The following is a 12,870-nucleotide window of genomic DNA, read 5'->3' on the forward strand; positions in this document are numbered from 1 at the left end:
GGTGAGCCAGGGCGATGCGGCAAGTGAGAGGATTATCATAAAATGGCGGATGTTTTCGAGTGCGTTAATGGACGAAAAGTCGGGTAAGGTCCATAGGAAAGTTTTCTACGATCTACCGATTTATGCTTAAAAACACATGGCCGAACCATAGGAACAATAAAAAAAAAGTCCCGGAACTATCCTTTAAGTTTAATGTCTCAGGAGTATTGGCAAGTACAGGTCTGCGGTTTGGTATTCCCCGCAAGGAGTGATTTTGCAGATTATGTGGTGAGGAAATGATTGAAAGTGCAGAAGATATCATGAGCTACTGCAACAGTTTGACCTCCCTTCGAAATCAATACATGAGGGCCATGATATTAATTTTATGTATTTTATGATGCCAATTTGTGCTGTAAGTGTCAGAATTTTAACTGAATTATCCGCAGGGATATTGTAATGTGTAAATATGCTGTAAGCTAAGTACCTTTACCTTGAAAAGTTTTAATGTATCCTATTTGGCTGTATGTTGTATTATCCTCAAATGTAAAGCTATCACAAGCTATACGCATGTTATGAAATGCATCTATCAAAAAGCTTTCCATCTGCTGCCCTACATGCAGACATAGGTTTTCAGAAACAACATAGACGGGTTGCAGAGTCCCCAGCCAAGTATGCTGTTAAAAGGGCAACAACAAAGGAGTTGGTAGTTTTGGCTTATCGAGGACAGTTCTCCCAAATTTTTTATTTCCCCCTTCAGAAAGTAGCTGATAGAGGGGCTTTGGGAGCCTGGTCTAGGCTATATACAGGACCCTCAGAATCAAGCTCTTGATTCTTATGGACCCTTTTTGTCTAAACTTAAAGCAGCTCAAAAGGCACGAACAAGGAGGGCCAATGAGGCTGAGCTGGCAGGTCTAGCACATGTGGGTTTGGCTGGTGGTTTTGTGGTGGGAGAAGCGCATCAGTCTTATTTGTCGAGTCTTGCAAATGCGCAAGTGCATGAGCAGATATTCTACCCGTGGCCTGAACTGTTAAAAAATGGAATGACACATCAAGCCCAATATGCCAAAGTTGTGAATCAGGGGTGGAAGGCCCACCACATGTCATGCTCACATGCACAGCCTATGACCCCATAAGTGCGCATTGCATCACCCCGCTGCTAAGGATAGAGGGTCTTTTGGAAAATCCAAATGCTGCCTCGACTTTTTCTTTTGGGGGACTTTGATCAAGATACTACAAAACCAACCGCAAGGTTCATTTCTGGCACCTGGCGACAAGGATTGCATGCAATGAGCAGCCCTTGATCAGGGCATAGCGCACTTTGGTCCCTTGGCTTCTGGGGCTGCGACAAGGGATGTGGTTCCGACTCCATTCTACCTGACTGCTCTCCCCGGACAGAACTCTGGGACCCGCATAGAAAGAAACGTCTGCAACTATATTACACAACTCGAAGAGTTGAGAATTGTTTCTCTTTCGATGCATTGATATTGATATTGATATTTTGTATGTATTGCGCTTGTACACAAGTGTTTCAGAGCGCGCCGAGGTAAGGGAGGGGAACAAGGGAGAAACAAAACAACGATCTTACTAGGCCCAGTGACAATGAGAACGCGCAAGTGCAGGGGAGTGCAGTGCATTATGTATTTTATTTATGTCCCTTTCGACTGGGCAATAACCGTGTCACTTTTTTATATTTTGTTTTTCTAGGTGTCTGTTTAGTTTTAAATTGAAACTGGGTTTTAAATCTAGTGCACATGTATTTTACCTTGTATTTAAATTCTGTCACAAAAGGCCTAACAGCCGGAAGTGTAAATACAACCAATCATCTTTTTTCCCTTGCTTATCACTAAAGGTCCTTTTACCTTTGGATCTGTTTCTATATTTATAACACTTTCCCGGTTTTATTATTTTTCTTTTCTGTTTACTGCAGTTATCCACTTTTATCCAGATATATCCATATTTTGAATTTATAATTTAATTGCACAGCGGTCGGCTACCTTCGGGTCAGGATGCGCTTTGTAAATTAATTTAAAAAAAATAAAGTTACCAATGAAGTGGGTTTCAGTGTTCTCCCAATCCTCCCTTATAGGATTATCCTAATTTCAATTATATCTGAAGAGATCTGCTGATTAGTAGCAGAATAAGCCATTCCTGGGTAGAAGGAGCACATATGAATCAGATTAGACTGCCCCTAGGTGGCATGGGGGATTCTCCGTATCGAACTATCTTTTTCTTGTTGCTAGGCAGACTGTCTCCAGAGCAAATTGGTGACTGTCAGAAACTTGGTGCTACTGGCGGAATTAGTTAAAGGATAACGCGAACCAACCAGAGTTTGAGTGCTTGAAGGTCCCATGCAATTTTCTGCAAAAATCGTTCTCTACCAATTAGTGCCCAAAGTGGTCATGTAAATGATGGCAGGCCGTTGACTTTCCTAACAGGGGCACATTACATGACCCACTGCTCCAGTGGAGAATGGCAGGTGCCCGCCCGCAAGGCAGTGGGGCATGTTAAAAAAATGTTTCTATTTATCACGCTCTTGTGATGGAATTATAAAGCACATTCTTTCTATTTATCATGGTTCTGTGAGGGGAGGGGCTAGAACAATTTGCAAGTACTCAATTTATGAACTTCAAAAAAATGAAGGGCTGAATTGACCTAGCATTATTTTGGAAAGGAACTCAGCCTACTGAATTATCCTTCAGGCCTAAACTGTCCAGACCCCTCCCTGGAAACTCCTATACACTTTATCATGGTAAGCATGAAAGGGGAGGATTTATATTGTTCCATGTGTCCATTTAAATTCAAATGAAATCCTGCAGGAGTCTTTTTTTCAGAATAAAGTCTCGTATGTACACTTTGCCAGAGCAGAGGATTTATCGTGTGCCACAGGCTGCGGGCAAACAAACGAGCTTCCAGAATACAGTAACTCAGAACCTGTGAGAAGGAGCGGATGCACGCCACAATCCTGGCACACTGACAGATTGTGGTGTTCTGGGGAGAAAACATGGCTCCCCTCCCACTGGCCTGCTCTTTGACATACCGATCAGGGATGTTTACAATTAGATCCTACGGTCTAGCCCACATTTGCTGACCTACACATTCACCAAATGCATCTTTACTGATTTTGTTTCCACTGTTTTGCAGCAAAATGCAGATGGTGAGTTGGGGTAAGGTATATATGATGTGGGGGTGGAGGTAGTAAGGTAGGGAGGGGGTCCTCCCCCACCCTGCCTTTTGATGTTCAAAAAGTGGAAACATTGGATAAAAAATCGGCAAAAGTATAGGTTGGCAAAACATATTTGGCAAACATTCATTGAACCATCTTACCACCTGGGTAGCTCCGCTGGCAGATCCTTAATGATGTCCAGCATCGAATCAGAATCCATGAATCTAATGGTGTGTAATCTTGTATTTGCTGCTGACCCATTTAACAATGAACATTATGGACATCTGTTGTGATTCCAATTAAGTTCTCAAGCCAGTAATGCAGAGAGCAGTCCTACATCAAATCTCTGTTATCCAGTATTCCCTAAAGAAGAAGGACTGAACTAGCACCTGTCATTACTGGTAATATTACTGTTAGGGGAGTAATACAATGCTAAATAACAATGGTTTGATGCCATATGAAAGAGCTTCTGAAGGCAAACGACCCTTAAATAGATTAGACGTCAAATAGGCCCTTGTAGCCAGCCTTTTTTCTTTGTCTCATCAGTCTCCGCCATGTGGAATACTAACATTTGGTCATCCACATTGTTGGTTGTTGGGCATCATTGGGTCCCATTTGCGACAGATGACAGTGATATAACTGCAATACTATCTGTGAGGAGAAGGAAGCGATCCATAAACACTCAAAATGTTATGCTCTCACCACTGAGACCCAGTACTACAACTTACCTGATTCAGTCCAAGCTGGCTGAGAAGTCGAGAAGAAACAGTGGATTCACATCAGCTGTGTCAGAGGACTTCCTAATGACTGGGGTATCCTGCACATCATTTCTCTGAATAAGATCAATTGAAATTAAACACGGGTTTGGTCCTTTTCATTAAAAGAATAAATCGCGTGGAGGAGTGTTAGGGAGAATTCTCTGTTTAGGCTGAATTTCCTAACCTAGTGAGTCCCCCAGCAGCTTTGCTGGATTTCTGGAGTTTGTTTTTTTTCCATCCTGCCAAGAGTGAGACTCTTTTCTCCCGCTCTTGGACATGTATGTGTGTAATTCCTTTGAAATGTCAATGTGTTCGATGGGCTATGGGGTCTTTTACTCCATAGGGTCTCATATGTTTTTCTATGTGTGTTACACCGCACCCTACGTGCCGTAACACTGGGGCGTCCTAGCGGACCCCCACCATAGACTCCATACCCGGGGACTGACTACTGTCTCCCCGGGCATGTAAAGTCACCATTGGCTTTACTAGACCTAAATTTATTAACAGAACTAGTACAAACCATCTTATTGTGGACGTACTAGTAGGGGTAATTCGATTACTCCTAGGTCTGTTACTCGAGGGGGCACTGTCCCGTCCCCCCTCGTCGAGTTTTGGCTGGTGGCAGTGGAAACTACTTGTTATGTTCGACCCCGAACATAACCCTATGGGATTCGTCCCATTGTTGGAGATTGACCCCTTTTTCTCGTTAATCTCTAACGTACCACCGGTCTCCTTATCTTAAATAAGTTTATCGGATGGTATTTTCTGCCAGAACTCGGTTTTTAAAATGGCATCTGTGTTCGTCTCTGTGACTCCTAAATCAAAGGTTGAGCCCTTTGTTCCACTTTTGGCGGGCCTCTGGACAGAGACCCTCCAAAGTGGTGCCATTCTGTCTGGGTTACCACAGGGGTGCGGGAGGGGGTTTAGGCACTCTGGACCGAGTTGCCTTGCCAACTCCGGTCGCACTCTGGAGTGATTGGCCCAAGGGGTGAGCCTTCCCGCTCACCACTTAGTATGTGTTGATTGACAGCTAGGCTGAATGAATGGGGGTTTTCTGCATAAAAGCAGGGCTTTTGGGACTGGATCTTCAGAAGTCGCCACAGGACCTAAGAATCCGACGAGGGTAACGCTGAGCCGACCTGCACGACGACACCTCCGGTGGAGCCCTGCGGAACCGACTCACCACTTCCCGACGACAGAGGAGATCTCCCTGCCGGAGAGTCTCTTCCCCTGGCTGGTGGGAACAACCAGTCCCCTTTGCTTTTTATTCGCCTCAGGACACAGTGGTCGAATTGCCCGTGCAGAGCACCTCGGCAACCGGATAGCCACTACCCCTGTACCGTGACCAAAAGGTGGTGCCTTGTGACGGAGTACTCCGCGGCTGGTCTCTTCCCTGGTGGTGCACCGGACTTCACTTTTCTTCGACGACGAGATCATCTCTACTCTTGGCAAAGACCCGACGTGCATCCACCACCAGGAACAACTGCCCCCGCCGGAGCTGCCCTCCACAACAAGGTACCGTGTCAGCCTGGCTTCCCTTTCGATCGGTTCGAGTGAGGTGTCTTAATCCTCTCCTTTCCGTTGGGTCGCCTTCAAGCTTTTCTCATTTGTTGTTCTGAACTGGTTCAATCTGCCGATAACAATTTGCTACAAAGACTTGAATGCATCTCCACTAGAGACTTTTTGGGGACATCGCGCCTTGCCTCTCTCCGAGTGGGCCTGGCCTCTGAACTTTATGATCTATTGTGATTCTTGCCTTCCTTCCTTGAATTTTATCCGCGAAGGATTGAACTGTGTTGATTTCGTAACCTGCTTATTTTTCTCTCCCGTCCTAACCAATATTAGAGTGTCATCTAGGTTGAGGTATACACCTCTGTCTGAAAATAAGTGGTACCAGTAGAACCTAGAGTTGTCGAAATATTGCTAGGGGGATTGATTGTTTTCTTCTTCGTAGAGTAATTGTGTTTGATTTGTTTGCCGTGATAGTGCCATAGTGTTTTTTATAGATGTTCTGTTATAAATAAATACCTTAATATCTCTACACTAAGCTTCGTTGCGTGTTTGCTTGTCTTGCTGTGAAGAATTGCCCTATTTTGTATACTCCACATGCTGCTCAACTTTTCTTGAGAGAGGTCTGACTGCTCAGCCACAGCTACCAAGTGAATCTGTGTGGTACAGACTGCTACTAAGTGGGTTCACTGCCAAACATCTGTGGTCCTAAATCTTTTGCAGTGGTCCCAGAAGGAACTGCACAGGTTTCCGCCTAACACTGGTGTACAGCGGTGGGATTTGTATCGAGTATACAGTTTAGAGTGCTTTTCGACACTGTAGGATAACTAACCACAAAACTTTGCACAAAAAGCAACTTTCAAAAAACATGTCTACAATGGAAACTTACAGTCAAGAGTCCTTGTCAGGTGAAAATACTGAGAGTCTGCGAGCTCTCTGTAGGCAAGAGAATCTTCCTGTAAGAGGCAAGAAGTTAGAACTGATAGAGAGATTGCTGGCGAACCAAAGTCTGGGTACTGGTTCAGAGGAACCAATCTCTCCAGCGAATGTAGATAACAGTAATGGTGTTGATCTGAATCGTAATTCTGATGATAGCGATGTAGAGGCTGACGAGGACGGAAGGCTAACGAAACTGTCTCCCCTGCTCCTCTACCTGCCTTACCAGCTGTGCCTACGGGGCCCATACCAGGTCCCACAAGTAACCCTGCTTATTTTGAACTTGAAAAAATGAAGCTCGAACTAGAATACAAACGGTTCTTGGCTCAATCTGAACGAAACCAGGAGCTCGAGTTCAGACGGATGAATGCCCAGGCTGAGCAGAAGCAAGCTGAGTTAAGACTCAGAGAAATAGAACTTAATCACGAGTTAGAGATGAAAAAGTTGTCTATGGAAAATGCTTCTCTCTCCTCTGGTTCCTCTAGGAGCTCCAGTCCCAAAAGACCCCGGATGCCGAAGGAATTAGTGGGTATGTATGAACCGAGATTGGATGTGTTGGATTGGGTAAAACTGTTTGAATACAATCATGGGCTCCAGGACATCACCGGGAGCGCGTTGCTTCCCTGGTTGTTCTCTAGGCTCCCTCCTGTTGCGACTGATGTGGTAATGGAGTTGGGGGAGGCGGATAAGACGGATTACGAAAGTGTGAAACTAGCTTTAATAGCTAGATTCGGGAAGACCCTTCCCAGTATCTTAAGAGGTTTAGAACCCTCAAAAAGCATGATGGTACCCCTTGGGCTACCTGGGTGAGTGAAGGGTTGAAAAACTTAGAGGGATGGATTAAAGGTTACAAAGTGAACACTTATGAGGGTATGAGAAATCTTTTTATGTTGGAGTCTATTTATGATGCCTGTTCTCCTGAGCTCAGACAGCACTTGGCTGATTCGAAGGAATTGGATTCCAAGGAGCTAGCTAAGGCTGCTGACTTGTGGGTTGCCAACAGGGCTACTCATAAGGATTCTGGGGCAACTCAGAAAAAGGATGAGGGAAAACAGCCTAAAAAAGACTCAAAAGAGAATTTGAATAACTCACATTCCAAAGAGGGCCCCAAGCAAAACCAGAAGGGTAAGCCACCGGGAAAACCACAGCAGAATAGTGTGTCTTCTGGTGCCAAACCGGAAGGAGGTCAGAACAAGCCACCATTCCAGAAAGCATTCGGTTAATGCTTTGTTTGTGGCTCGACTGACCACGTGAAAGGAGATCCCAGATGTAACGGTAAACCTTCAGGGGTCCAGCTTGTCTCCTTAGCCTTCGCTCCAGAGGAGGAAGTCCAAATGGCAAGTGGAAACTTTCTACTGCTAGCTGACGAACCCATTGGACTCTCAGCCAGCGTTTCTTTAGTATCTCTGGGGTTGTGGGAACAACAGAATTTAGATGTCTATAATTCTATCCCCGATAATACTAAAGAGTATTATAAGGACAGTGTCCAGGTGAATGGTCAGGAGACTCCTGCCATTAGGGACACTGGGGCCAGCATAACTGTGGTGGATAAATCGTTTTTTCAGGCTGAGGATGTTGCTAAGGCACCCAAACGCCTCACCAAGTTAGCTGGAGGGCCTGTGCAGATGCTTCCCCAATTACCAGTTCTCATCCAGTGTAACAACATGACTGTGAAGATACCTGTCAGCATACAGAGTGAGGTACCAGTACGCGTACTGTTGGGTAACGATTTGAAAACTCTCGGAGTTGTATCGCATACTCCCAGACCTCCTAGTAAACGGTTACAGGAGCTAACCAGACCTGCAAGAGAGAGGACCATGCGCGGTACTCTCCAGGAGATGATGAAGAAAGATATCACTCCTGCTCCACTGGAATTGTCGGCCGCTGTCTCCAAGAAATCAGAAGCGAAAGGGAAACCTAAGACTTCTATCCCGAAACCAGCAGCCCGCATTCCAGTGCAGACAACACGGACTTCCCCGCGGTTGTCCACAGTTACACCCGTAACTCCACCTCCAGCCGAGGATGAGAGGGAGGTACAACCCTGTGTGGTAGAATTAGACTCTGAGGAAGAGCTAATGGACGGCCAGGAACTCATTGGAGATCTGGATCCTGTTGACCATCCTGAGCTGCAGTCTTTACTGGCAGAAGGTGGACCCAGCAGGGCAGACTTCAGTAAGGGACAGAGAGAATGTCCAACTCTGGAAGGTCTTCGCCACCAGGCAGAAGCTCAGGCTGAAGGGCAAGAGCCTGGGAAATACAGGTTGCACTGGGAAGATGGCCTCTTCTACAGTGAACCGACCGAGCCTGCACCTAGAGACTACAAACGACTCGTAGTACCCCAAGAGAACAGACCACAGTTCTTGCAGTTAGCCCACGAGATTCCTTTGGCTGGTCACTTGAGTTTCAAGAAGACTAAGGAAAGGCTCTCTCTCTACTTCTATTGGCCGAAGATGGGGGCTGAAGTAGAAAAACACTGCAGGAGCTGCCACACCTGCCAGATCTCTGGTAAGGTTGAATCCAAGAATGTGGCACCTTTAGTGCCTCTCCCAGTTGTGGGAGTCCCATTTGAGAGAGTAGGGATTGACATTGTTGGTCCCCTTGATCCTCCAACCTCCTCAGGCAACAGGTTTATACTTGTTGTAGTAGACCATGCTACTAGGTATCCTGAGGCAATTCCTATGAGGACTGTTACTGCTCCGGCTGTGGCTAAGGCCATCCTTGGTATTTTTACTAGGGTCGGGTTTCCTAAGGAAGTAATCTCTGACAGGGGGTCAAACTTTATGTCCCACTACATGAAAGCCATGTGGAAAACCTGCGGAGTTACTTACAAGTTCTCAATGGCTTAACACCCACAAACCAATGGGTTGGTAGAACGGTTCAACCGAACCATGAAGAGCATGATAGGTGCTTTAGAGGAACCCCTTAAGCGTAAGTGGGACCTTCTACTGCCATGCCTTCTCTTTGCTTATAGAGAAGTCCCTCAGGAAGGCGTAGGTTACTCGCCCTTCGACCTCCTCTATGGTCATCCCGTCAGAGGTCCGTTGGCCCTGATTAAGGAGGGGTTGGAGAGTGCTCCTTCCCCCAAGCCAGTCAGAGTGACTGACTACGTGATAGGTCTCCAGAGGAGAATGTCACACATGATGACGGAAGCAAGCGATAACTTGAAAGCTGGACAAGCGTTGGTCAAGCACTGGCACGATCAAAAGGCTAACATGGTTGATTTCGCTCAAGACCAGCTCGTTCTCGTTATGATCCCAACAAGGCAGAGGGCCTTGCAAGATAAGTGGATGGGACCCTTCCGAGTAGTGGGTAAACTCGGAGAGGTTAAACTATCTGGTGGACTTGGGCAATCCCAAGGAGGCTCCGACAGTCTTTCACACCAACCGACTTAAAGCGTATGTCTCACGACCTGATGTAGGAGCGTTGCTTCTAACATCATCCGAGGAAGAAGAAGAGAGTGAAGCTCTTCCGGATCTCCTCAGAGGCTTACCTTTAGACGAAAAAATTGAAGGAGTAAATCTCTCCTCCAATCTGACACCCGAGCAACAAGACGAGTGCAAATCTATGTTGAATCAGTTTGCCTCGCTGTTCTCGCTTTCACCAGGCTTGACCCCTTGGGGCCAGCACGACATACTCACTGGTGACTGTCTGCCAGTCAAAAGCAGAGGATACCGCATGTCAGAAAACGTACGAACCCACATCAAAGGTAAGGTCAGCAAGATGCTTGATCTCGGGGTAATAGAGCCCTCTACTAGTCCATGGTCTAGCCCAGTTGTGTTAGTACCAAAGGCCGGATCTAAAGAACTTAGATTCTGCATGGATTATAGAGCTCTCAATGCAGTCACCACGACTGATGCCCACCCTTTGCCAAGAACAGATGAGTTGGTGGATAAACTTGGCGCCGCCCAGTTCCTCAGCACATTTGACTTGACTTCAGGCTATTGACAAATAGCCCTGGCAGACCATGCCAAGGAGAAAACTGCATTTTCTACCCCCGTTGGCTTATACCAGTTTAAGGTAATGCTTTTCGGAGTTGAAGAATGCACCTGCTACGTTTCAACGGATGGTAAACCAGGTTCTGAATGGGATGGAGGACTTCTGCATGGCATACTTGGATGACATCGCAGTGTTCAGCAATTCCTGGGAAGAACATGTAACCCACCTGAGAGATGTTTTGCAGGCTCTTGGACGAGCCAATCTGACCATAAAGGCGAGCAAATGCCAAATTGGACAGAGTAAGGTAGTCTATCTTGGGCATGAGGTAGGCGGTGGAGAAATAAGGCCTTTGCTCAGTAAAATTGAAGCTGTGCGAAATTGGACAACACCGACTACTCAAACCCAGGTGAGAGCCTTCCTAGGCCTCACTGGGTATTACAGGAATTTCATAGAGAACTATGGGATAATAGCTTCTCCACTGAATGTCATCTCCTCGCCCAAATTTCCTAAAAAGGTTAAATGGAACGAGGAGTGCAATCAGGCTTTTGAAAACCTGAAAAAGGCTCTTTGCCAAGCTCCAGTACTCAGAGCTCCTGATTACCGCCAACACTTCATTCTGCAGACAGATGCTTCAAATGTAGGAATAGGTGCCGTACACAGTCAACTGGATGGGAAAGGTAGGGAGCACCCCGTTTGCTTCATCAGCCGCAAGCTGAAGGATCCTGAAACAAGGTGGGCAACAATGGAAAGAGAGTGCTTTGCTATCGTATGGGCTCTGAAGAAGTTTAGGCCGTACTTGTATGGTTCTACTTTTGTCATTCAGACTGACCACCAACCCTTGAGATGGTTAATGCAAATGAAAGGGGAAAACCCAAAACTATTGAGATGGTCGATCTGCCTGCAAGGGTTTGATTTCACCATTGAGCACAGGTCAGGGTGTCACCACCAAAATGCTGATGGTCTCTCTAGGATGTATGTCATCGACTAGAGGTATGAGATTCATCCAGGAGTGGATTAAATCCTCCTGTCCCTTAGTCTGGGGGGGCGAGTGTTAGGGAGAATTCTCTGTTTAGGCTGAATTTCCTAACCTAGTGAGTCCCCCAGCAGCTTTGCTGGATTTCTGGAGTTTGTTTTTTTTTCCATCCTGCCAAGAGTGAGACTCTTTTCTCCCACTCTTGGACATGTATGTGTGTAATTCCTTTGAAATGTCAATGTGTTCGATGGGCTATGGGGTCTTTTACTCCATAGGGTCTCATATGTTTTTCTATGTGTGTTACACCGCACCCTACGTGCCGTAACACTGGGGCATCCTAGCGGACCCCCACCATAGACTCCATACCCGGGGACTGACTACTGTCTCCCCGGGCATGTAAAGTCACCATTGGCTTTACTAGACCTAAATTTATTAACAGAACTAGTACAAACCAGCTTATTGTGGACATACTAGTAGGGGTAATTCGATTACTCCTAGGTCTGTTACTCGAGGGGGCACTGTCCCGTCCCCCCTCGTCGAGTTTTGGCTGGTGGCAGTGGAAACTACTTGTTATGTTCGACCCCGAACATAACCCTATGGGATTCGTCCCATTGTTGGAGATTGACCCTTTTTCTCGTTAATCTCTAACGTACCACCGGTCTCCTTATCTTAAATAAGTTTATCGGATGGTATTTTCTGCCAGAACTTGTTTTTTAAAATGGCGTCTGTGTTCGTCTCTGTGACTCCTAAACCAAAGGTTGAGCCCTTTGTTCCACTTTTGGTGGGCCTCTGGACAGAGACCCTCCAAAGTGGTGCCATTCTGTCTGGGTTACCACAGGGGTGTGGTAGGGGGTTTAGGCACCCTGGACCGAGTTGCCTTGCCAACTCCGGTCGCACTCTGGAGTGATTGGCCCAAGGGGTGAGCCTTCCCGCTCACCACTTAGCATGTGTTGATTGACAGCTAGGCTGAATGAATGGGGGTTTTCTGCATAAAAGCAGGGCTTTTGGGACTGGATCTTCAGAAGTCGCCACAGGACCTAAGAATCCGACGAGGGTAACGCTGAGCCGACCTGCACGACGACACCTCTGGTGGAGCCCTGCGGAACCGACTCACCACTTCCCGACGACAGAGGAGATCTCCCTGCCGGAGAGTCTCTTCCCCTGGCTGGTGGGAACAACCAGTCCCCTTTGCTTTTTATTCGCCTCAGGACACAGTGGTCGAATTGCCCGTGCAGAGCACCTCGGCAACCGGATAGCCACTACCCCTGTACCGCGACCAAAAGGTGGTGCCTTGTGACGGAGTACTCCGCGGCTGGTCTCTTCCCTTGTGGTGCACCGGACTTCACTTTTCTTCGACGACGAGATCATCTCTACTCTTGGCAAAGACCCGACGTGCATCCACCACCAGGAACAACTGCCCCCGCCGGAGCTGCCCTCCACAACAAGGTACCGTGTCCGCCTGGCTTCCCTTTCGATCGGTTCGAGTGAGGTGTCTTAATCCTCTCCTTTCCGTTGGGTCGCCTTCAAGCTTTTCTCATTTGTTGTTCTGAACTGGTTCAATCTGCCGATAACAATTTGCTACAAAGACTTGAATGCATCTCCACTAGAGACTTTTT

Source organism: Ambystoma mexicanum, chromosome 6p (assembly GCF_040938575.1).
Source record: "Ambystoma mexicanum isolate Mex_15411 chromosome 6p, UKY_AmexF1_1, whole genome shotgun sequence".
Lineage (NCBI taxonomy): Eukaryota > Metazoa > Chordata > Amphibia > Caudata > Ambystomatidae > Ambystoma > Ambystoma mexicanum.